The sequence below is a fragment of the Euprymna scolopes genome, chromosome 24 (genome assembly GCF_053919585.1).
Source record: "Euprymna scolopes isolate OS-2025 chromosome 24, ASM5391958v1, whole genome shotgun sequence".
NCBI lineage: Eukaryota > Metazoa > Mollusca > Cephalopoda > Sepiida > Sepiolidae > Euprymna > Euprymna scolopes.
In genome coordinates, this window is record NC_136505.1 from 100,048,480 (window position 1) to 100,073,370 (window position 24,891).

At 33.6% G+C, this 24,891-nt stretch overlaps 1 long non-coding RNA gene across 1 annotated transcript in view; it reads right to left on the reverse strand.

The window, feature by feature from the left end:
• Nucleotides 1–24,891, reverse strand: part of LOC145246874 (uncharacterized) — a 129,156-nt gene that overhangs the window by 8,668 nt on the left and 95,597 nt on the right. The window lies entirely within an intron of this gene.

A 24,891-nucleotide genomic window follows, 5' to 3' on the forward strand; every position in this document is an offset into this window, starting at 1 on the left:
AAAACGGGAACCTTTTCTATGTAGTAACCCTCCATTCTCAATGAACTTTATTTTCAGAGATGGAGTGGTGGCTGTCTATGGGCGTTCGGAGCGTGCTTTGTCATTCACATTTCTGTCACCACACTGAAATCGACGAACCTATCTCTTAACTGTGCTGATATCCACTGCATCGACTTTAGAAACCTGAAGCAGGCGCCGGCGAATGTTGAGGAGTTCAGTTTTTCTGCACGGAGGAATTCAATGACACGTCTTTGCTTCTGACGCACGTCTATGACGGGGGTTTCTTCCTTAGAGTCTCACACTGTCAATATCTGCAAAATAGAGATGAAATTCTCAGGTCAAAAATGCATAAGTTCAGTAATCACAACAATGCAATTTAAAATCTTTTCTGATCTAATCGGCCGGAATAAAAATAGGAGGCATTATTTTTGGAACGCCCCCCCCCACGTAATTTTTTCAAAACATTTCGTCCATGTATAATGAGTTTCTCGACAAAAACCGAAGAATTTCTTAACAGGAACAATTTCAAAAAGTCGCACGTAGAGAAATCCGAGGCTCAGATTAGGATGTGAGAGTTCTGTGGCAACCCTTTCGGTTTGTGCTATGTTCTCTCTTCGTTGCTGGTCACTTCTTTCCTCACTCCTCTTGAGGGATGCCTTTACAACTCTTCTCTAAATGCCCCGGCCGTCAGCCATAGACTCTTATCCTATTGGATCGATACCGCCTTTCTTCATGCATCGCTTGCATTATATCATTATATCATTATAGCACAGAAAGGTCTTATTGCTGATCTATAATTAGTTAAGTGTTTGTCATAAAGAATATCCTTTGGAATCCTTTTATCGTTCATTTGTCTAGCATGACCAATTCACCAGAATAATGCTTGGTATGTTCACCTGCAATATGATTTCTAGGATTCTCCTAAGTTTTCACCAATCTCTTGATTGAGAAAGAGTCCAAAAAAATACACCTTACTGTACGGTATTCAGAATGTACCTATGAAAAGGTGTGATAATTTTTAAGAACCTGGGGTACATTTAATCTTCTGCAGCGAAAAGTCCTTTTTTGCTGACAATGTCAAATGCCTTGAATAGGTCGATGAAGACGTATAGTAGTTGTCTTTGTTTGTGGCATTTCATTTCTCTTAGCCTGTCTCTTTGTTCGTTCCACCTTTTCTCGAAAAGTACTGGACCGATCTGTCTGAAATTTTGTATGGATCTTCGTCATGATAAGATGCAGCGAAGTAAGAATTATGCTATCCGTTCGATACACAGTTAGAAATTGAAAGGGTCAGTCACCACAATACCATGTTAAATCTAGAAGTTTTCTCGGAAACGACTGGGTCGATCTAATTGAAACTTTGTATGGACCTTTGTTAGGATAAGATGCAGTATACTGAGTATTATGCTATCGGTTCAATGCACAGTTAAAAATAAATAGGGATTAGAAGGGATTAATAGGGATTAGTATTTAATGCAAAAATTAGCACAAATTTAATCATATTAAACAATCAATAAGTCATAAAACATTAATTTTAAGCAACGGGCTATAACTAGGGCTATGACAACAGCATATTCTTTTAATTGTTTTGATTCTCATGTATATATCCATTGATATCTTATGTTTTTATGTAGAGTGATGTGGTTCTCGGTTGATTAATTGTGTCTAACTGTGTTGGATATATACTCGAGAGTCAAAACAATGATAAGAAGATGCTGTTATCATAGCCCGCGATATAACTTTCACCTCGATTAAAAAAAAAATTCTAACATAAATATAAAAAGAAGAACGCTGATTTGTTCTAGAACGGTAATTAAAAAAATAGAAAAGAAAATGGCGGAGTTAACTAGCGTCTAATGGAAAACATAACTACATAATCGACCTTTAGTTCAGTATTGTTCTCGTAATTCGATCGTTAATTCTTCGTTTTTAATCTCATATTTCAACCAACGCGAAAGAAGCGTCTTCCCATCGATGGTTGAACCTCACTGACATTTGAAAGAAGAGACGATATGTTGTGTATATATATATATATATATATATATATATATATATATATATATATATATATATATATATATTGTGTGTGTGTGTGAACAAGCAAAGCATAAAATTGTCGGGGTGGGAATATTCTCGCATTAAAAATAGCGCCAATTTGATCTCTGCTTAACGGAAACAGCTTTAAATGTCATCATTTTCCATTATTTCGTCTCCCGCCGAAATTGAACAATAGACACCGGAAGTCTCCTGGAAGTTCGATCTATATTGGGCGATCGACGAGCCTATGCCACGAACGCCCACCATATTTATTGTTTGTATGGCAGGTTTATAGAAACAACTTGTATATATAGTACGGTGATAAAAAAAAAACAAAAAAACCTGGTGATTATATTGTACTAACACATATACCCGACGTTGCCCGGTATTAAACGTAGAGTTAAATTCCTTTAAAAAAAAAAATAATAATAATACAACAAAAAAATAAGTGCATGCGAGTATTATTTTTTTTTTCTAAACAGTTCACTTTTTGTAAGTAAAAGAATACTCGAGCTGAGATCAAAACCAAAACCTAAAAACAGCGAGTCAAATACGATAACCATTATGTCCGCTTGCCACTTCTTTAGAAATTGTTTTCAAACTTATTTATTCTTTACATAAGGAAGCTGTAATGTGAACGATTAACGCATGCGCATTCATGAAACAGTTGACAAATAGATAAAAATCCGATAACCCTCCCACATCCCATTTTTTTCAATTTTGATATCTTAGCAGCCATTTCTCCGAATGAAAACCGATTAAAAAGCCAATCACATGTCTGAATACTCCACATACAAAATTACAAGTCTGTAGATCAAAAATTCGTTGAGTATATAGGTTGAGAGTTGCTTTCACACACAAGCACATTCTTACTTTTATAGATATACTGACAGGCCACCCGGCGTTGCCCGGTCGTAAAATACGCATAAATATTATATTTTAATTCATACAGAAAGTGATACAGGTGCACGTGTTGTTTCTAAACAGTTCAGTTCTTGTCTGTAAAAATAATTACTCAAATTGAGATCAAAACGCAAACCTAAAGATAGTGAATTAAGAACGATAACCATTAGACCAGCTTGTCACGTTTAAATAGTGTTTTCAATCCCCGTGAAACAATTGACCAACAGATAAAAATCCGATGACCTCCAAGTACCAATTTTTCAATGTTGACACCTTAGCAGCCCTTTTCTTCGGATGATAGTCCATTAAATTTATTTCCGTACGGTTTAATACCTATATACTAAATTCCAAGTCTGTAGATAAAAAAATCGTTGACTATATAGGTTAAGAAGTGTCCTCATAAGCACATTCTCACTTCTATAGTTATACTAGACAAGAAGATGTACCCGACGTTGCCCGGTATTAAACGGAACGTTAAATTCCTTTAAAAATAAATGAAGTTAAAAAAAAAACGCAAAGAAACTGAGACATGTGCATGCGATTATTATGTTTTTTTTTTCTAAGCAGTTCACTTTTTGTAAGTAAAAAAATATTCGAGCTGTGATCGAAATCAAAACCTAAAGAAAGTGAGTCAAGTACGATAACAGTTAGACCAGCTTGCCACGTATTTAATAAATGCTTTCAAACCTCGTGGAACAGTTGACAAATAGATAAAAAAGTGACCCCTTAGCAGCTCTTTTTTCCAGTTGAAAGCAGATTAAGATTTTTCCATATGTCTGAATACCCTATACACCAAATTTCAAGTCTGCAGATAAAATATTCGTTGAGTATATAGGTTGAGAGTTGTCCTCACACTCATTCTCACTTATATATATATATATATATATATATATATATATATAATTTTTTTAATATAATTTTTTTAAATATATAATTATACTTTAATATAATTATAATAATATATTAATATTTAATAATTTTATAATAATATTTTTATAATATAATAATAATATATTAATATATAATAATTTTATATATATTTTTTTAAATATATAATTATATTTAAAAGAAAATAATAATATATACACCGCTCCCCATGTGGGGGTACCAAATTGGTTAAAGGGAAAATTATTCCCAACTCTCATTTAGGTAAAAATGCACTTTCGTAAATAATTGAATTCATTTAAGACGTATAACAAAACAAAAACAAACAACATCTATCTATCTATCTATCTATCTATCTATCTATCTATCTATCTATCTATAAAAAGAGAGATAGATACACACACACACACACAGAGAGAGAGAGAGAGAGAGAGAGAGAGAGAGAGAGAGAGAGAGAGAGAGAGAGAGAGAATGATAGATTAGTTACAAGTAAAAATGGATTTCGATTATAATTTTCATTTGTGCTACTCCTTAGTGCTACAACTCCGATGACCAAAAACGGACACTTACTCCACCGATCTTGACAACGCAAGGTAAAGGATATCTCTTGTGTTTATTATAACTGCAAACGTTTTGCGAGCAGGTACGAAATATAATAATCTCATTGAAACATCTGTTCTCGTTAGATCACCGAAGTTAAGCGATGCGGAGCCTGGCCTGTACCAGAAGGGGTCACCGTTTGGGAATGATAGACGCTGTACGCCATCTTTCCTTGATCGGGATGTACATGCAACTGGGGGTCAGTTGTGAATTTTAAATTTCTGGTAAACTTTTCTTCTTTCGGAAGAAGTCGGCTAATCTCGCCCAGGACTAATACCACACTAGGTATTACCGGTTCGGTTTACGAAGTGACTACTAGGAACGTCACGAGGAAAAGGTAAAGGAATACAAAAACTAGCTAACGACAAAGCCAAACCCTCTGACAAAGTTCATCCTGTGCGACCAGAGCCGCCTACCTTCTGAATTTCCTCCCAAGATTGAAAATGAGTCGATTGACATCCATATATTCACCAGCGATCTTGTCAAACTTATCAAAAACCATTACGTCAGCAAAGCAACTTGAGCTGAGAACATTCGACACTTTTCTCCTTTAGGCAGTTTTTAAATAGCTTTGCAAGAATGAGAGCTACTTCCGGTTTCAGATTTTTTTTTATCACTAGTTCATTACTGTCACGGGAGAACCTTTTTGGTTTCAGATTAAAGAGCGCATATCAAAGGGAGACAATGCAATTTCAGAAGACCTATTAATGAATTGCCTAAACTTTTCCAAAGACAAACTTACACGCATTAATAAAACAAACTTTTTTGTGCTGTTAAAATTTTCTTAATTTTATTTTAATTCAATACACGCGTAAAAAGACTTTCCCAAAAACAGCATCCCATTAATGACCGTTCATAACTATTAAAAAAAAGTTAAAAGTTGTGCATTTTGATAACTTTCATTTATTTCGTGTTAATAAATGAAAAAAATCCCCCTTCTTCGTATTATTTGGATCCTTTGGACTACTGTTCTAATCTTGAGTGTCATTTTCACAACGATTCGATCGATGTAACCTCCGACCTTCTTCAGGTGTATCTTGTTGAACTCGGAAATTCGAACGGAACCCTTAATTTACTTCACGAGAGTAGCATGTTCTCGTTCTGTCAGCCATAGCTGCATACATTTTGCGAGCAGGTACGAAATGTAATTGAAAATCCCATTGAAACAAAGGCTCTCGTTAGATTACCGAAGGTAAGCGATGCGGAATCTGGAATGGATCGCCGTTTGGGAATGATAGACGCTGTACGTCATTTTTCCTTGATTGGGATATACACGCGACAGGAACGGCTAAAGTCCTAATTCCACCACTAGGAACTCAGAAACGGTTAGAAATCCTAAGTAATTCGCAATTGCATTTTCCGGGTGGCCACACTGAGGATTGAACCTTCAACATAGAAGAGAATATAACTTGTTACAATTGATTTTTCCAAGTACTCTAACCACTGCAATGTAAGAAATGTAAAAATTGTTTATGTTGGTTTATTGTTAAAACTAAAAAAAAAAACACAATTTATTTACAGAAATGTAAAAAAAATATGTTTTATTATCAAAGCTAAAAAACACAAACTTTATTTACAGAAATGTAAAACGTATATTATGTTTTATTGTTAAAACTAAAAAAACTTTATTTATAAAAATGTAAAAAATTATGTTTTATTATTAAAACTAAAAATTTAAAAAAAAAAATGTAAAAAAAAAGTTTTATTGTTAAAACTAAAAAACGTTATTTACAGAAATGTAAAAAATATATTATGTTTTATTGTTAAAACTAAAAAAATTATTTACAGAAATGAAAAAAAAGTTTTATTGTTAAAACTAAAAAACTTTATTTACAGAAATGTAAAAAATATATTATGTTTTATTGTTAAAACTAAAAAAAATTATTTACAGAAATGAAAAAAAGTTTTATTGTTAAAACTAAAAAACTTTATAAAAATGTAAAAAAAATGTTTTATTGTTAAAACTAAAAAACTTTATAAAAATGTAAAAAAAATGTTTTATTGTTAAAACTAAAAAAAATTTATTTAAAGAAATGTAAAAAATAAAGTTTATTATTTCTTTAGTGTTTCATGATAACACAAGTAGTGTCAAAACAAAAACCAATGGTCAAAACAAAAAACAATTTCTTGAAACGAAACACTTCATACACGAATCAAGAAAAAAATAAAGGAAATTGTTATTCTTTTACATTTCTATAAATGGGCTCTTTCTGGAATAATCTATTAAATATATTAACACAAGAAGTGTTGAAAGTGGGATAGTATTTTGTGTATCGGTTCGTGTTTCGTATCATGATCAGTGGCTTCAATTTTCCGCCATCTTTTTTTGTGAGCGCAATTCTTTGAGATTACGAAGTATTGCATACTCAGAAGTATTGTGCAATTACGCATAAAGGAACATGAACTTTCTCTTTTTTGTTTTATATTTCGTTTAACCTCAATGAGCCCCAGCAGCGCATGGTCTGGTACAACTAGTATATATATATATATATATATATATATATATATATATATATATATATATATATATATATATATACTAGCAAAAGTACCCGTCGATGACTGGGTTTAAAAATAGCTTACAGAAAATGGACTCTGATTTATGAAAGTATGATAGATTATGAAAAGGAAGGGTTGTAAAGAGATAGCTTCGAATTTGGGGGTATCAAACCAAAGCAAAATATGATGAAAGTAAAAATAAAATAGATAAACCCCATAATTTATTATACCATACCTGTTCACACTCAGACATCACAATATTTTGTGGATCTATATTAAAAAACCTTGTTAAACTTTGTGACATATTTCCATTCTATGGAGGTCAGACGCGAACGAACACCCCATAATTTTATTATACCATATTTCTTCAAACTGGAAGATAATTATCAAAGTATACTTACGCAGATAGATATGAAAAGTCTTTATTAAAGTTTGTGCCTATTTCCATTCTATGTAGGCCAGGCGCGAACGCATCCCCCACTATTTTATTATACCATCCCTATTTAAGTTAAAACATACTTATCAAAGTATTATTATGTATATCTATATCAAAAACACTTGTAAACGTTTTTTTTTTAAATTTAAAATTTTTTTCCATACTTTGTGGACCAGGCGCGTACCATACCCCACAATTTTAATGAATCATTATTATGCCAGATCAAACATACCCATTCCTGTGTCTCGATACATCTTCTATCATTATATGTGATCAGTTTTCTATAATAGTCAACCATATAGGAGCCTAATCGTGACCAGACACACACACAGACGTTCACTTTATATTATAGAAATATATATATATATATATATATATATATATATATATATATATATATATATATATATATATACACTTGTGCCCGATATTATTCATACCCCTCCTTGAAAATTGAGTTTATTAGGTGTAACTTTGTAAGAATTTATTGTTTACGTCCATATTGATACATATTCTTAATAAACCTCTTCTGATCATTTTCGTCATTTTAAAATCTCGGGATACTTGTAATAAAAGAAATATACAGCTATTTATAAAATCTGCAATGTTCAAAAATAATCATACCTCCTTATTTTTTCAGTATTAATCGAGTTTCTGACTGTTTGTTTCCTGTTTGATTCTTATTTTGAATGCTTTTATACAACCTTTGATTAATTTCATTTCGTTTTTTGCATTTTTCAGAAATTAAAATGATATCAACTGAAAACCAATAAAAGAATAAAAATTATTAGAATGGGGAAGAAAAAAGAGCTTAGTAATGATCTTAGGACTAAAATTGTGAATTCACATAAGGATGGTTTAGGTTACAAGTCAATTTCCAAGAAATTTGAGGTCCCTACAGCAACAGTACAGAGCATCATCAAAAAATTCCAGAGCCACCACACAACAAACAACTTGATTGGTAGAGGAAGGAAAAGGAAACTGTCTGCTAGAGCCACCAGGAATATTGTAAGCAGTGTTAATGCAAATCCAACCACCACTACTAAGGACATTTTAGAAAATCTGGAGTCTTCTGGCATAAAAATATCAAGGCAAACATTGCAAAGGACTTTGCATGAAAATGGTCTGAAAGGAAGAAGACCAAGAAGGACTCCATTGCACACCGGAAAACACCTTGCAGCACGTCTAAAGTTTGCTAGGACCCATGTGAATTCTTCAGAGTCCGTTTTCTCAAGTATTTTGTGGACTGACGAAACAAAAATTGAATTGTTTGGCCATATGGATGCTTCTTACGTTTGGAGGAAGAAAGGAGAAGCTTACAACCCAAAGAACACCATATCCACGGTGAAACATGGTGGTGGTAGCCTAATGTTTTGGGGCTCCTTTTCGGCTAGTGGTCCAGGTAGTTTGGTCAAGATAGATGGAACCATGAAGAAGGAGCAATATTTGGAGATACTCCAGAAAAACATTAGACAGGATGCGGAGAAGCTCCATTTAGGACCAAACTGGGTCCTTCAACAGGATAATGATCCAAAACATACTGCCAAAATAGTCAAGAAATGGTTTGAGGATAATCAAATTAATATTTTGGAATGGCCTAGCCAGAGTCCCGACCTGAACCCTATCGAAAACCTCTGGCACATATTGAAAACTGAGGTTAAAAAGCGGAAACCTAGAAATTTGAGGGATTTGGAGAACTACTGCATTGAAGAATGGTCAAAAATCAGTGTTGATGCTTGTAAAAACCTTGTTGATAAATATCTAAAACGGTTACAGGCAGTTATTAAGAATAAAGGGCATGCTATTGACTATTAGTAAGAGAGGTATGAATAATTTTGAACTAGTGCCATTATTGTTTTTCTTTGTATACTGTTTCAAACTTGCATAATATATTTATTTGTTGAGTTTAAATTAAATGCTTATGCTTGATTTATTGTTTGAAATCCCTTTAATATTGTCTACCTTCTGGTTTGAGCAATATTCTTATAGAAATCTCAAAGATCCGAGGGGTATGAATAATATCGGGCACAAGTGTATATATATATTTGTGTGTGTGTGTGTGTGTGGTGTGTGTGACCTTGTCTGTCTGTGTACGGCACGGTTTCTACCAGACTATTCTCTCAGTTGTTAGTCTATAGACTTAGAACTTGATCTTCAAACCCGTGGAATAAATTCGATATGTTTTAGCCGGTAAAAATAGCTACAAAGGGGTATCAAAGTTGAAAAACAGAATTTTGCAGTTGTAACTCGTCTTAAAGTGCCTCTCTACACATGCGCAAATATACATTTATGCCTTAAAGCTGGGTAATGTTAGAAACTTTGATAGCCATCTGTCGTTAGTTCCGATGGTAACGAATAATGCTGGAACCCTAAGTGTTTTGGTTTCGATTCTAGCTGGTGGCACCCAGGTCATATATATGTTTTAAACTTTTGAAATCATTACTATATATTGAAGATGTAGCTGGTTACCTTTAATGCATCCAAAACCAAACTCCTATCCTTACATCATCCACGCTCTGATTCCCAGCTGGCATCACTTGTGATGGATGGCTCTCGTCTGGGTGAGGCCCTGTGTTTTGACAAGCTTCTGGGTTTGACCTTTACTCCTGATCTGAAATGGAACACGTACATCAAGTCTGTTGCCAAGGTCGCTGGAAAGATGGTGGGATCCTTCTACCGTTCCAGAAGATATCTCACTACTGATGCAATTCTCTACCTATATAAAAGCCAAGTACGTCCAAGGATGGAATACTGTTGCCATATCTGGGCAGGAGCTGCTAGAAACAGCCTATCCTGCCTTGACAGAGTACAAAATAGACTTCGTGACTTAGTGGGGGATGCCCTTTTCTTTACCCTGCAACCTCTCTCCCACAGAAGAGACGTTGCGAGCCAATCCTTGTTTTATCGTTATTTCCATGGCAGGTGCTCGCTGAACTCCAACCTCTGGTCCCCCCTGGCCAATCTTTCACGAAAAACACCCCTCTAGCTGAATCCACTGTCAAAAGTTTCCCCCACTCTTTATCTGTGCCTAAGTCAAAACGCGAACTCCATGAACAAAGCTTCTTTCTTAGAACTGCACGCATGTGGAACTCTCTTCCATCTGCCTGCTTCCCACCGGACTACAACTTGGATGTGTTCAAGTCCAACGTTAACAAATTCCTAATGAACCGCCCCCTTAAGTAAACACTTCATCAAATCTCCACACTAACGTAATGTACTTGCAATAACCCTTATCCCTGAGTGGCTTCCGGGCCTTGATAAGTGGTGATCACTGTGTAAAAATAAAAATATTGAAGACAATATAACAATAAAAAGAGAATCGGTTTTATAAATATGAAACCTGCATAAATTAAAATATCATATCATACAGCTCAAAGAACCTTTTTTTTTTTTTAGGCATCACCACATTATCAAGGCCCAGAGGCCACTTAAGAATAAGGGTTAAAGAGTGTACAGTAGAAATTGGTCAATATAGTAATCATTAGTAATGAAAATTTGGTAAATTTAATAACTTATATGGAACGGCTCATCAAGAACTTATTTACTTTAGACTTGAACACAACCATACTGTAGTCAGCCGGAAAGCAGGAAAACAGAAGACAATTCCACAGGCGAGCAGTTCTAAGAAAGAAGCTTTGTTCATGGAATCTACGTTTAGGTTTAGGCACAGATAAAGAGTGGGGGAAATTATTGATAGTATTTACAGCTAAACGAGTATTTCTTGTGAAAGTTTGGCGAGGGGGGACCATAGATTGAAGCTCAGTTGAACACTTTCCATGAAAATAACGATACATCAGAGACAAACTCGCAACATCTCTTCTGTGAGATAGAGGTTGCAAGGAGGAGAAAAGGACATCTCCTACGAGGCTACGAAGTCTATTTTGAACTCTATCAAGGCAGGACAAGTCCTTTCTAGCAGTTCCTGCCCAGATGTGGCAACAGTATTCCATCCTTGGACGTACCTGGCTCTTATATAGATAGAGAATAGCATCAGCAGTGAGATATCTACTGGATCGATAGAAAGATCCCACAATTTTTCCAGCGGCCTTGGCAACAGATTTGATATACGTGTTCCATTTAAGATCAGGAGTAATGGTCAAGCCCAGAAGCTTGTCAAAACTTGAGGCCTCCTGAAGACGAGAGCCATTCATTTCAATTGATGACAAATGTGAATTAGAATGTTGATGATGTAAAGAGAGAAGCTTGGTTTTAGATGCATTAAAAGTAACCAGCCACTCCTTTCTACTGTTCTACTGTTTAATTTATATTTTTATGCCTGTCCTTACTGCTTGTGGTGTGATAATGGTTTGAATTAATGTTTAAAATGAAAAAGTCAAGTATCGTGGAGCAATTGTGCTTTAAACAGAAACATTCAAGCTACTGTTGATTTAATATGTCGAACCTTTCAGCTTGTGTGATAATAAAACTTCTCAAATGCACTTATGATGTTAGTCTGTATAAGGTCAAAATCGCATGTTCCTTCTTTCATCGGATTATTTTGATTATCGATTATCGATACTTATCGAAGACATTCCGATACAGAACCTATCTAAGAGCACTGCCATATGCATAAAGTACCTTCGTTTGGTTGTTTTGTTTTACGGCATATCAACCCTGGTTGTTTATATTACTTATTTTTATCGGACTATTGTTCTCATCTTCAGTGTCATTTGTCCAACATTTCAGCCGGTTTGGCCTTCGACCGTCCTTAGGCATGTTGGTTGTTGTCTTGGAAAAGAAAGGAGAAAAATTCCTGGCTCAGTAGATATTTTCGTAGTTTTGGAGCTGGACCGGGTAACGCCGAGCAGCGTATTAATCTCAGTATAGAAATGAACAATTCTCGTCACCTGCGATTCAAGATTTTCTCTTTCTCCCACTACACCCAGTTTCTAATATCGAACCCCGAACTTTCTAAGAAACGCTACTCTTGTTTCAGGGGAAAAAGGAAATGAAAGAAAGAATAAAGAAAGAACGTTTTGTTTTTTTATTTGAATGTCTTTTGTTTTGTAGACGAAGCGAAGATTAGCCGGCCGCCATCTTGTCTGCCTCGATTTGATTAACCAACGCAGGAGGAACAACAAACGCTGACGATCTTACATAGTTTCCTCTAATGGCTATGAGCAGCTTTGTCCGTCCGGATCGCTTCAATTTGAAATATTAATTTCATTTGTTTGTCACACTTAAGTTTCAAATAGCATTTTCGTTGACTTTTAATGCTTTGGTTTGAAATAGAATTTTTATTGGTCTGGCACGCTTAAGTTTGAAATAGCACTTTTGTTGACTTTGAATCCTTCGTTTGAAATAATATTTATATTGGTCTTTCAAAATTAAGTTTGAAGTAATACTTTCATTGGTGTGTCACGCTTAAGTTTGGAATAAAAGTTTTGTTGACATTGATTGCTTCAGTTGAAAATATAATTTTCATTGATCTGTCACGCTTAAGTTATCAATAGTAATTTCATTGGTCTGTCACACTTGAGCGTGAAATAGCATTTTTGTTGATCATTAATGATCTCGTTGGAAATAGTATTTTTATTGGTCTGGCACGCTTAAGTTTGAAATATAAATTTTCACCGGACTTTGAAATAGCATTTTTATTTGCCTGCCATACTTAAGTTAGAAACTGTATTTTCGTTTGGTTTATCGCGTTTATTTTAAACGTTTCGACCGATGTGATTTGCGATCTTTTTCAGGTTGTATCTTGTCGAACTCGGGAAGCTGTACAGAATTTCAAACGACACCTTTACTTAATCCAAGGGGTAGAATCACTTGTTCTCGTTCTGTTAGCCTTAATCGGGTAGAAGTTTTAAGTAATTCACAAGGACTGAACCTTCAACCTCTTGAAGAGTGTCACTTACAACTGAATTGTTACATCGTGAAACGATAAAAGTGTCTCTCCAAAGAAAACATCGTCCACCTGATTGCACCAAAGGATCACCCACACTCTTCATCACATCCAGGTACACTTTGGTGTTGACTTTCAAACCGACTTCGAAGATGTGAGGTGGCATGATGAGGCCCTCACTTGAAACCACATCAAAGACCATAACCATAGCCGGAAACTTTGCTTTTATCACTCCAGGCTCGTCTCTGTAATTCGTGACAATCCAGTAGTTCATTTTGAGTGTGCTAGAAATGGTCTTGTTGTCATAATTTGGGTCGGTAGAGAGCATGAGTTGTACAGCGGCCCATCTCCGATCTCGCTCGTTGAACATCGTGTCACTTTCAGACATGATAGAAGGCTCCTATCACTCTTGGTATTTGTACACAACTGCCCAACTAGTAGATGGGCTGCAACAAAAAAAGGAAACCTGTTTTCATCAAAAGGAAATGGAATCATGTCGTCTTTTCTCCGGCGCCAATTTTCTATATACCAAATTTCAAGCATGTAGATAAAAATTCGCTGAGTATATAGGTTGGGAAGTGTGCGCACACACATTCTCATTTTTATAGTTATATAGATATGTTTATGTCGGTTAATTTGAAAAGATTTGACATCACTATCGTTAGCTCGGTTGGAAACATCAAAGCTGAAGCGCTATATATTTTGCTTTCGGTTATATACCCAATTCTTATGTTTGTTTATTAGTCTGTTGCACATAATTGTAATTGGTCTTTTCTTTAGTCCGTCACGCTTAGGATTGAAATACGAGGACAGTCTCAATAGTAAAGCTTCACACTTGTTTTTACTAAAAAAAAAAAACAAAAAAAAACTAGAAAGTTGAAGAACTGCGAAAATGAGAGAGGTACCATTAAAACGAGAGACCTTTTGTACCCCAGAATTTATTTTCTACATAGTCACCCAGATTCTCAACGCACTTTTTTTTTTCTACCAGCCTCTTTTGATGCCTCGGTTGTAAAATTCGCTTTGTCACTCACATCTCTCTCGCCACTCTGAAATCGATGAACCCATCTCTTAACTGTGCTGCCATGAACTGTATCAGCTTCGTAAACGTTCAACAGGCGCCGGTGAATGCTGATCAATTCAATTTCTGCACGGTGGAATTCAATGATGCATCTCACGTCCATGGCAGGGGTTGATTTCTTAGAGTCTCACACCGTCAATATCTGCAACAGAGTGGTGAAACTTTAAGACATGAATGCATAAGTTCAGTTATCATAACTTTTAATCCTTTATGCCCCATTCGGATGGAATAAAAGATAGGAGGCATTACTTTTGGAACGTGCCTCGAAGTAATTTCTTCCACATCTAAATTTGAAATAGTACTTTCATTTTTTTTTGGTCATAATTAATATCACACTGTAATAACTCATATCATTTCCGTTGGTCTGTCACATAGGTTTGTAATAGCGTATTTATTAGCATATAATGGCTCAATTTGAAATATTTTTTATAGTGGTCCGTCACGCTTTAGATTGAACTATTTCGTCGGTTGCAATGCGTAACTTTAAATAGCATCTTCATTGGTCCGTTGAGTTTATATACTGTTCTCATCTTGTGTGTCATTTGTGCAACACTTCTGTCGGTTTGGCCTTCGACCATCGTCAAGCATGTTGGTTGTTTGGAAAAGAAAGGATAAAGGTTAGTAGCTTTGTAAAATTTTCGTATTCTTGGAGTTAGTTTCTGTTTTATCACTGTGGTTTCGTATGTGTGAAAACATTTGTTTGACAAAGAGGAGAACATTCGGTACTTGTAAAGTTTAGTCAAGAGATTAAAAAATGAAAATATCGAGAAAAGGTTATATTGTTCGTATCTGTTTTGAACTGAAGATCTCCGAAAAAAAATTCATTTAATTTGATCGAGTAGTTTTTATTTTACAGCAAAACAAAAAGAAAAACAAAAAACAAAACAAAAACAAACAAACAAAAAAACCCCACGTTTTTATGAGAGCGCGTTGAAGTCAGCCATTACGAAATTTGTTGAACACGCCAAAGGGAGATAACACCGGTTAAAGCGCCGACACTCCCTCCCCATCTTTTGCTCGGTATCATAACAAATTGTTTTTTCGCTGTAAAATAAACAAACTACTTTATGAAATTAAGTTAAATTTTTTTTCAGAGAACTTCAGACTATAACAAGTACGTACAATATAACTTTTTTTTTCAATATTTTCATTTTTAAATGTTTTGACTAAACTGTATAAGCGCCGAACATTCTAATAAAGATCGACAGGGGAGTATCTCCCTTCCATCACCGAAATTTTAAGGGTGTACATTTGTTTGTTTTTCTTACAGTTATAGGCTTCCAAATGTTATTAATTTCTAAGCTTGGTCTGCTTATGTTTGGAATAGCGTTCTCATTGGTCTGTAAAGTTTATGTCTTCAACGGCATTTTAATAATTGGTCTAAGGGTAACAGCAGCCATATACAAATAATCGATCCATGTGTGAGATTACGTCACGGCATGGCAAAAGAAGCAAGATTAAAAAATGAACGTGTATGCAGACTGAGAATTACGTTAAAACAAGTTGGTTACGGCATAGCCGAAACGAGAAGTCATACATGGCTGGAGAAGGAGGAATAAAGGTGTTTTGTTAAAATCTGAAACAAAAAGTTAAATTTTTTCCTCTTCCTTTTTATGTTCCTTGCGAGTGAGTCTAAAGCGTGTTGAGCCCCGACATATTGACGACTACATTACATAAGTTTATTTTGAAAATATAATTTTTGATTGGTCTGTCAAGTTATTGTTTGAAATATAATTTTCATTGGTCTGTCAAGTTTTTTTTTTGTAAATAGTATTTTCATTGGTTCTTTAATTTTATGTTTGAAATATAATTTCATTATTCTGTCAAGTTATTGTTTTAAATATAATTTTCATTGGTCTGTCAAATTTTTGTTTGAAATAGTATTTTCATTGGTTTGTCAAGTTTTTGTTTAAAGTAACAATTTTTTAGTTTACTGTTTTTAGCTGAAATGGCATTTTCATTAGTCTGTCAAATATATGTTCGAAATAGCAATTTTAATTGGTCTGTCAATTTATGTTTGAAATAGTGTTGTATTTCTCTGTCAAATTAAATGGCATTTTAATATGTCTATCAAGGTTATGTTTGAAGTAACAATTTTATTGGTCTGTCAATTTATGTTTGAAATAGCAATTTAATTGGTCTGTCACGTTTAAGTTTTGAAATGACAAAAACATACGAATCGATTGGACGCGTCTTAAAAGTTTTTTGTTTTTTACATTTTTGTTGGTTTCGTGAATAATTTTTTGTTTTCTTTTCAATTTTGAAGAAAGAATTTTGTAAACAAATCCGCCATTTTCTGAAATGTATTCAGCGTTTGTTTCCTGTTTCCCGCCATTGGTTCGCCATTTTAGTTTTTTCTTTTTACAAATATGCCTTTTTTTTAAATTTGCTGGCCGAATGCAATAATACTGCACTGAAAAGGTTTAAGGTAACAAAGGAAACTATTGTTCCCTTCTAAGCAGGCATAGAAACTTTGTAATAAATAAATAAATAAATAAATAAATCTCTATTTTACATTTACTGTCCCTAACCGACGTTGCTCGGGATATTTTTGTACTCTTATTAATAATTCATATCAGGTCAATGAAAATATTTTTGCTGATTAGTAGAAATCTCACTTTAAATCGTTCTAAATTAGTAGAAATCTCACTTTAAATCGTTTTAAATTAGTAGAAATCCCACTTCAAATCGTTTTAAATTAGTAGAAATCTCACTTTAAATCGTTTTAAATTAGTAGAAATCCCACTTCAAATCGTTTTAAATTAGTAGAAATCTCACTTTAAATCGTTTTAAATTAGTAGAAATCCCACTTCAAATCGTTTTAAATTAGTAGAAATCTCACTTTAAATCGTTTTAAATTAGTAGAAATCTCACTTTAAATCGTTTTAAATTAGTAGAAATCTCACTTTAAATCGTTTTAAATTAGTAGAAATCTCACTTTAAATCGTTTTAAATTAGTAGAAATCTCACTTTAAATCGTTTTAAATTAGTAGAAATCTCACTTTAAATCGTTTTAAATTAGTAGAAATCTCACTTTAAATCGTTTTAAATTAGTAGAAATCTCACTTTAAATCGTTTTAAATTAGTAGAAATCTCACTTTAAATCGTTTTAAATTAGTAGAAATCTCACTTTAAATCGTTTTAAATTAGTAGAAATCTCACTTTAAATCGTTTTAAATTAGTAGAAATCTCACTTTAAATCGTTCTAAATAAGTAGAAATCTCACTTTAAATCGTTTTAAATTAGTAGAAATCCCACTTTAAATCGTTTTAAATTAGTAGAAATCTCACTTTAAATCGTTTTAAATTAGTAGAAATCTCACTTTAAATCGTTTTAAATTAGAAGAAATCTCACTTTAAATCGTTTTAAATTAGTAGAAATCTCACTTTAAATCGTTCTAAATTAGTAGAAATCTCACTTTAAATCGTTTTAAATTAGTAGAAATCCCACTTTAAATCGTTTTAAATTAGTAGAAATCTCACTTTAAATCGTTTTAAATTAGTAGAAATCTCACTTTAAATCGTTTTAAATTAGTAGAAATCTCACTTTAAATCGTTTTAAATTAGTAGAAATCTCACTTTAAATCGTTCTAAATTAGTAGAAATCTCACTTTAAATCGTTTTAAATTAGTAGAAATCTCACTTTAAATCGTTTTAAATTAGTAGAAATCTCACTTTAAATCGTTTTAAATTAGTAGAAATCTCACTTTAAATCGTTTTAAATTAGTAGAAATCTCACTTTAAATCGTTTTAAATTAGTAGAAATCTCACTTTAAATAGTTCTAAATTAGTAGAAATCTCACTTTAAATCGTTTTAAATTAGTAGAAATCCCACTTTAAATCGTTTTAAATTAGTAGAAATCTCACTTTAAATCGTTTTAAATTAGTAGAAATCTCACTTTAAATCGTTTTAAATTAGAAGAAATCTCACTTTAAATCGTTTTAAATTAGTAGAAATCTCACTTTAAATCGTTCTAAATTAGTAGAAATCTCACTTTAAATCGTTTTAAATTAGTAGAAATCCCACTTTAAATCGTTTTAAATTAGTAGAAATCTCACTTTAAATCGTTTTAAATTAGTAGAAATCTCACTTTAAATCGTTTTAAATTAGTAGAAATCTCACTTTAAATCGTTTTAAATTAGTAGAAATCTCACTTTAAATCGTTCTAAATTAGTAGAAATCTCACTTTAAATCGTTTTAAATTAGTAGAAATCTCACTTTAAATCGTTTTAAATTAGTAGAAATCTCACTTTAAATCGTTTTAAATTAGTAGAAATCTCACTTTAAATCGTTTTAAATTAGTAGAAATCTCACTTTAAATCGTTTTAAATTAGTAGAAATCTCACTTTAAATCGTTTTAAATTAGTAGAAATCTCACTTTAAATCGTTTTAAATTAGTAGAAATCTCACTTTAAATCGTTCTAAATTAGTAGAAATCTCACTTTAAATCGTTTTAAATTAGTAGAAATCTCACTTTAAATCGTTTTAAATTAGTAGAAATCTCACTTTAAATCGTTCTAAATTAGTAGAAATCTCACTTTAAATCGTTTTAAATTAGTAGAAATCTCACTTTAAATCGTTTTAAATTAGTAGAAATCTCACTTTAAATCGTTTTAAATTAGTAGAAATCTCACTTTAAATCGTTTTAAATTAGTAGAAATCTCACTTTAAATCGTTTTAAATTAGTAGAAATCTCACTTTAAATCGTTTTAAATTAGTAGAAATCTCACTTTAAATCGTTTTAAATTAGTAGAAATCTCACTTTAAATCGTTTTAAATTAGTAGAAATCTCACTTTAAATCGTTTTAAATTAGTAGAAATCTCACTTTAAATCGTTTTAAATTAGTAGAAATCTCACTTTAAATCGTTTTAAATTAGTAGAAATCTCACTTTAAATCGTTTTAAATTAGTAGAAATCTCACTTTAAATCGTTTTAAATTAGTAGAAATCTCACTTTAAATCGTTTTAAATTAGTAGAAATCTCACTTTAAATCGTTTTAAATTAGTAGAAATCTCACTTTAAATCGTTTTAAATTAGTAGAAATCTCACTTTAAATCGTTTTAAATTAGTAGAAATCCCACTTTAAATCGTTTTAAATTAGTAGAAATCTCACTTTAAATCGTTTTAAATTAGTAGAAATCCCACTTCAAATCGTTTTAAATTAGTAGAAATCTCACTTTAAATCGTTTTAAATTAGTAGAAATCTCACTTTAAATCGTTTTAAATTAGTAGAAATCTCACTTTAAATCGTTTTAAATTAGTAGAAATCTCACTTTAAATCGTTTTAAATTAGTAGAAATCTCACTTTAAATCGTTTTAAATTAGTAGAAATCTCACTTTAAATCGTTTTAAATTAGTAGAAATCTCACTTTAAATCGTTTTAAATTAGTAGAAATCTCACTTTAAATCGTTTTAAATTAGTAGAAATCTCACTTTAAATCGTTCTAAATTAGTAGAAATCTCACTTTAAATCGTTTTAAATTAGTAGAAATCTCACTTTAAATCGTTTTAAATTAGTAGAAATCTCACTTTAAATCGTTTTAAATTAGTAGAAATCTCACTTTAAATCGTTTTAAATTAGTAGAAATCTCACTTTAAATCGTTTTAAATTAGTAGAAATCTCACTTTAAATCGTTCTAAATTAGTAGAAATCTCACTTTAAATCGTTTTAAATTAGTAGAAATCTCACTTTAAATCGTTTTAAATTAGTAGAAATCTCACTTTAAATCGTTTTAAATTAGTAGAAATCCCACTTCAAATCGTTCTAAATTAGTAGAAATCTCACTTTAAATCGTTTTAAATTAGTAGAAATCTCACTTTAAATCGTTTTAAATTAGTAGAAATCCCACTTCAAATCGTTCTAAATTAGTAGAAATCTCACTTTAAATCGTTTTAAATTAGTAAAAATCTCACTTTAAATCGTTTTAAATTAGTAGAAATCTCACTTTAAATCGTTCTAAATTAGTAGAAATCTCACTTTAAATCGTTCTAAATTAGTAGAAATCTCACTTTAAATCGTTCTAAATTAGTAGAAATCTCACTTTAAATCGTTTTAAATTAGTAGAAATCTCACTTTAAATCGTTCTAAATTAGTAAAAATCTCACTTTAAATCGTTTTAAATTAGTAGAAATCTCACTTTAAATCGTTCTAAATTAGTAGAAATCTCACTTTAAATCGTTCTAAATTAGTAGAAATCTCACTTTAAATCGTTTTAAATTGTTTTATGTTTGTTATTACTACTTCAACATATCCCTATGATTACTTTATAACTTTTTCTTTCAAATTACTAAAGCATCATTCATGTGTTTTTTGCAATATTCTCACTGATGTTGACCTGAAAACGACCTTTTATAGTTAATAGAAAGGGAATCACGTTTTATAATGATAATGTTGGTCGTCACTAGGCCCGTGACAACAGCATATTCTTTTCACTGTATTGACTCTTGAGAATATATCAAACACAGTTAGACACAGTTAATCAACCGAGACCCACATCACTCTATATAAAAGCATGTAAGATATCAATGGATACACACTCGAGGGTTAAAACAATGAAAAGAATATGCTGTTGTCATAGCCCTAGTCATCACACAGTGCTACTAGCCAAAGTTCGCTTATTTGGAAAATTTTGGAAAATCTTGTCCCATCCTGCATCTAGTGCCCTCAGATTATCATATATTTCAAGCGCTACAGAGGCATTAAAATGGCATACCGGTAGAAGAATGAACCTGAATTAGATTTATATTACATAGAACAATCTGAAGAAATTGACAAGAAAGATATTTTTTAATCTTGTTGACAGATGAAATCAGTTTATCGAGAGCAAAGGTTGTTTTCGCTATAAATAAAAGCTTTCGAAAACAGTTTTTCATTTTACAGATGAAGGTTGGCAATCAGGAAAACCTATTGCAGAATCTAATATGATTTAATAAGAGGTTGCTTACCTGCAAAAAAAGACATCATATGTGTCATAAGTAAAGGTAAAAAGAAACATGGCATCCTCTAAAAATTATAAAATAAAGAATAAAAATATAAATTAAAAAATGTATTGTCCCTGGAGATCGGAATCGAACTCAGAATGGCGTTTTAGCAGACATTTTACCAAATCAACCGGTGCATTTTGCTATACATGTAACAAAACGTTAGCGTGTAAATAGGTCAGCTCATAATGAGGTGCATCTGCTTCGTTCCCATTCCTGTAGATCATCTCCTCTCTCTCTCATATATATATATATATATATATATATATATATATATATATATATATATATATATATATATATATATATATATATATATATATATATATATATATCAAAATAAAAAAAATTGTCAATTTCTAAAAAATACATACGATCTTCAAGGTGAAGACGCTAACCTCAATATCGTTTTAAAAAATAAACAACAAAAAAACTACATATATATATATATATATATATATATATATATATATATATATATATATATATATATATATGTCTTGGCATATGCCAAGGCTAAATATATGTATGACGCTGAAGAGCACTGGGACAAGCTGTCTTCTTCCATCATGGACTCCAGTATAAGCATCCTAGGGCAGAAAAAGCGGAAACATCAGGATTGGTACGATGAAAACGATACCGAAATCCAACAGCTTATAGACACCAAGAGGCAAACTTTTATCACCTGGCAGAATAACATCAATTGCAAGGTTAAAAGAGCTGCCCATGCCAAGGCTAAAGCGGCTGTCCAATCGACAGTCAGGAAGCTGAAGAACCTCTGGTGGATGAAGAAGGCTCAGGAGATCCAGCAGTTTGCTGACTCTGGGGACACCAGACGATTCTTTAAAGCCACAAAAGTGGTATACGGCCCCAGCTACCGTTCTCTGATCCCCCTTCGGTCTAAGGATGGGCTCACGCTGCTGAAAGGAAAGGGAGAAATAACAAATAGATGGAAAGAGCATTACGAGGATCTTCTGAACAGGGACACCACTCCAGAGATGGAGGCCCTTGAAAAACTCCCCCAACAGCCCATAATTGAGAGCATGGGAGAACCACCCAGTCTGGAAGAAGTGCGGGATGCAATTAGGAAGATGAAAAACAATAAGGCGGCTGGTTCTGACGGCATCCCAGCAGAAATCCTGAAGAAAGGCGGACCTGATCTTCTCAGACACATCCATGCCCTGCTGCTCAAAATATGGGGACAAGAGAAAATCCCTGCACAACTTAGAGATGCCCTAGTTGTCTCCATCTTTAAGAAGGGAGACAAGGCAAACTGTGGGAACTACCGGGGCATTTCTCTCCTCTCTACCACAGGGAAAGCCCTAGCTCGGGTTTTGGCCAACAGGCTTACACCCCTTGCAGAAACCATCCTTCCCGAGTCCCAAAGTGGCTTTCGACCAAATAGAGGCACGATGGACATGATCACTGCACGTCAACTCCAAGAAAAGTGCAGGGAGCAAAATTTACCATTATACATGGCTTTTATAGACCTTACTAAAGCCTTTGACTCTGTGAACCGTCCAGCCCTTTGGCTGGTTCTTGCAAGGTTTGGATGCCCAGAGAGGTACATTCGGGTACTGAGACTGCTACATGACAATATGTCAGCTACAGTCCTCAGTAGTAGTGGAGATGAAACAGAGCCCTTCAGGGTTGACACGGGAGTGAAACAGGGATGTGTCATTGCCCCAACCCTGTTCTCCATCTTCATTACTGCTATCCTCCATCTCACGGACAAACATCTTCCCCATGGAGTTCGGATTATGTACAGAACTGACGGGCGATTTAGGGCCAAAGGTCGAACGAACACCATATCCATTATGGAGCTACAGTATGCAGACGATAACGCCCCTGTAGCCCTCTCAGAAGACGACCTACAGTGTACACTGGTTGCCTTCACGAGGGCGTACAAACAGCTAGGACTAACAATTAATATAAAAAAACCCAAATCCTCCATCAATCACCACCAAACAGTACTCCAGTCTCACCCCCAAACATCTCCATCGACAACGCTAGACTGGAAAATGTGGACCACTTCCCATACCTAGGCAGCATCCTATCATCAAAAGCCAACATAGATGATGAAATACAACACCGTCTCAGCTGTGCCAGTGGGGCTTTCTCAAGGCTAAGGAAGAGAGTATTTGAGAACCGTGACCTTCTGGCAAAGACCAAAATCATGGTATATAAAGCTGTCTTGCTGCCCACTCTTCTCTATGGATCGGAGACCTGGACCACATACAGGAGGCACGTAAAAACCCTGGAGACGTACCACCAAAGATGCCTCCGAAAAATCCTCAGAATTAGTTGGAAGGACCGACGCACCAATAGCAGCATCCTGAGTGAGGCTGACATTCCCACTATCACCGCTACTGTTGCTCAACGCCAGCTCAGATGGACTGGTCATGTTGTCCGAATGCCGGATCTCCGCCTCCCAAAACAGATTTTCTACTCTCAGCTTGTTGAGGGAAAAGCGTGCCCAGGGTGGCCAAAAGATGAGGTATAAGGACAATATCAAAGCAAATCTAAAGCGGTTTCACATGGACCTTGAGACATGGGAGGACGTGGCTGGGAGCAGGTTGGCATGGAGGAGCGCTGTCCACGAGGGTGCTGCGCTTTATAGTAGTGACCTAAATCAAGCTGCTGAGGATAAACGCAAGCACAGAAAGGACAGATTATCAACCAGACACACCCAACCCCACCCCACCACCACTACCTTTATCTGCCCAAATTGCACAAGACAAATTGGGTCTAGGATTGGGCTCTATGCTCACCTGAGGACCCACAGAAGCCACAACGGAGGACAGTCTTACTCGGACACGAGTGACCGCCGATGATGATGATATATATATGTGTATATATATGTATATATATGTATATATGTATATATGTATATATATCTATATATGTAAATATATATATGTATATATATATATATATATATACATATATATATACATATATATATATATATATATATACATATATATATATATATATATATATATATATATATATATATATATAAACAAATATTACATAGTTGCTACACTGAACATGTTAATGTTTCGGAACGATTGGTTTGCTAAAAAAAAAGAAGAAAAAAAGAAAGGCTCTCCATCTGGCAACAGAAATAAAGTTTATCCACTATTCATCATAGCTGATGACCCTTAAATGAAAAATGAGAAAAAAGCTTTTTTCTCTATTTTCATTTAAGGATCAGTTTTCGTTTATATGTGTATATGTACTGTGTGCGTGTGTGCATGTGTATATATTTAAAACTGACGTGGAACCTTCTCATTGGCTATACATCCTTTTCCCCCTACTTCTTCATTTTCCTTTCCCCTTTTCCCCATGCGTGCTCACTACTTTCACTACACCGATGAAGACTGAAGGATCGGTTGAAAATTATGTACCTGTAAAAAAAGTTTTTTTAAAAAATTTTTTTCATAATATATTTTTTTGTATTCCTACACGTCACCAATTGAAAACGAATAAAATAATATAAGCTTTTATACTTTTCGTATTCTTTTTTATACATGTCCATTCACACACACACACACACACACACATATATTTCTTTTTTATAACATTCGTTTATTTCCTGGATTTTTCCATTACAGCTG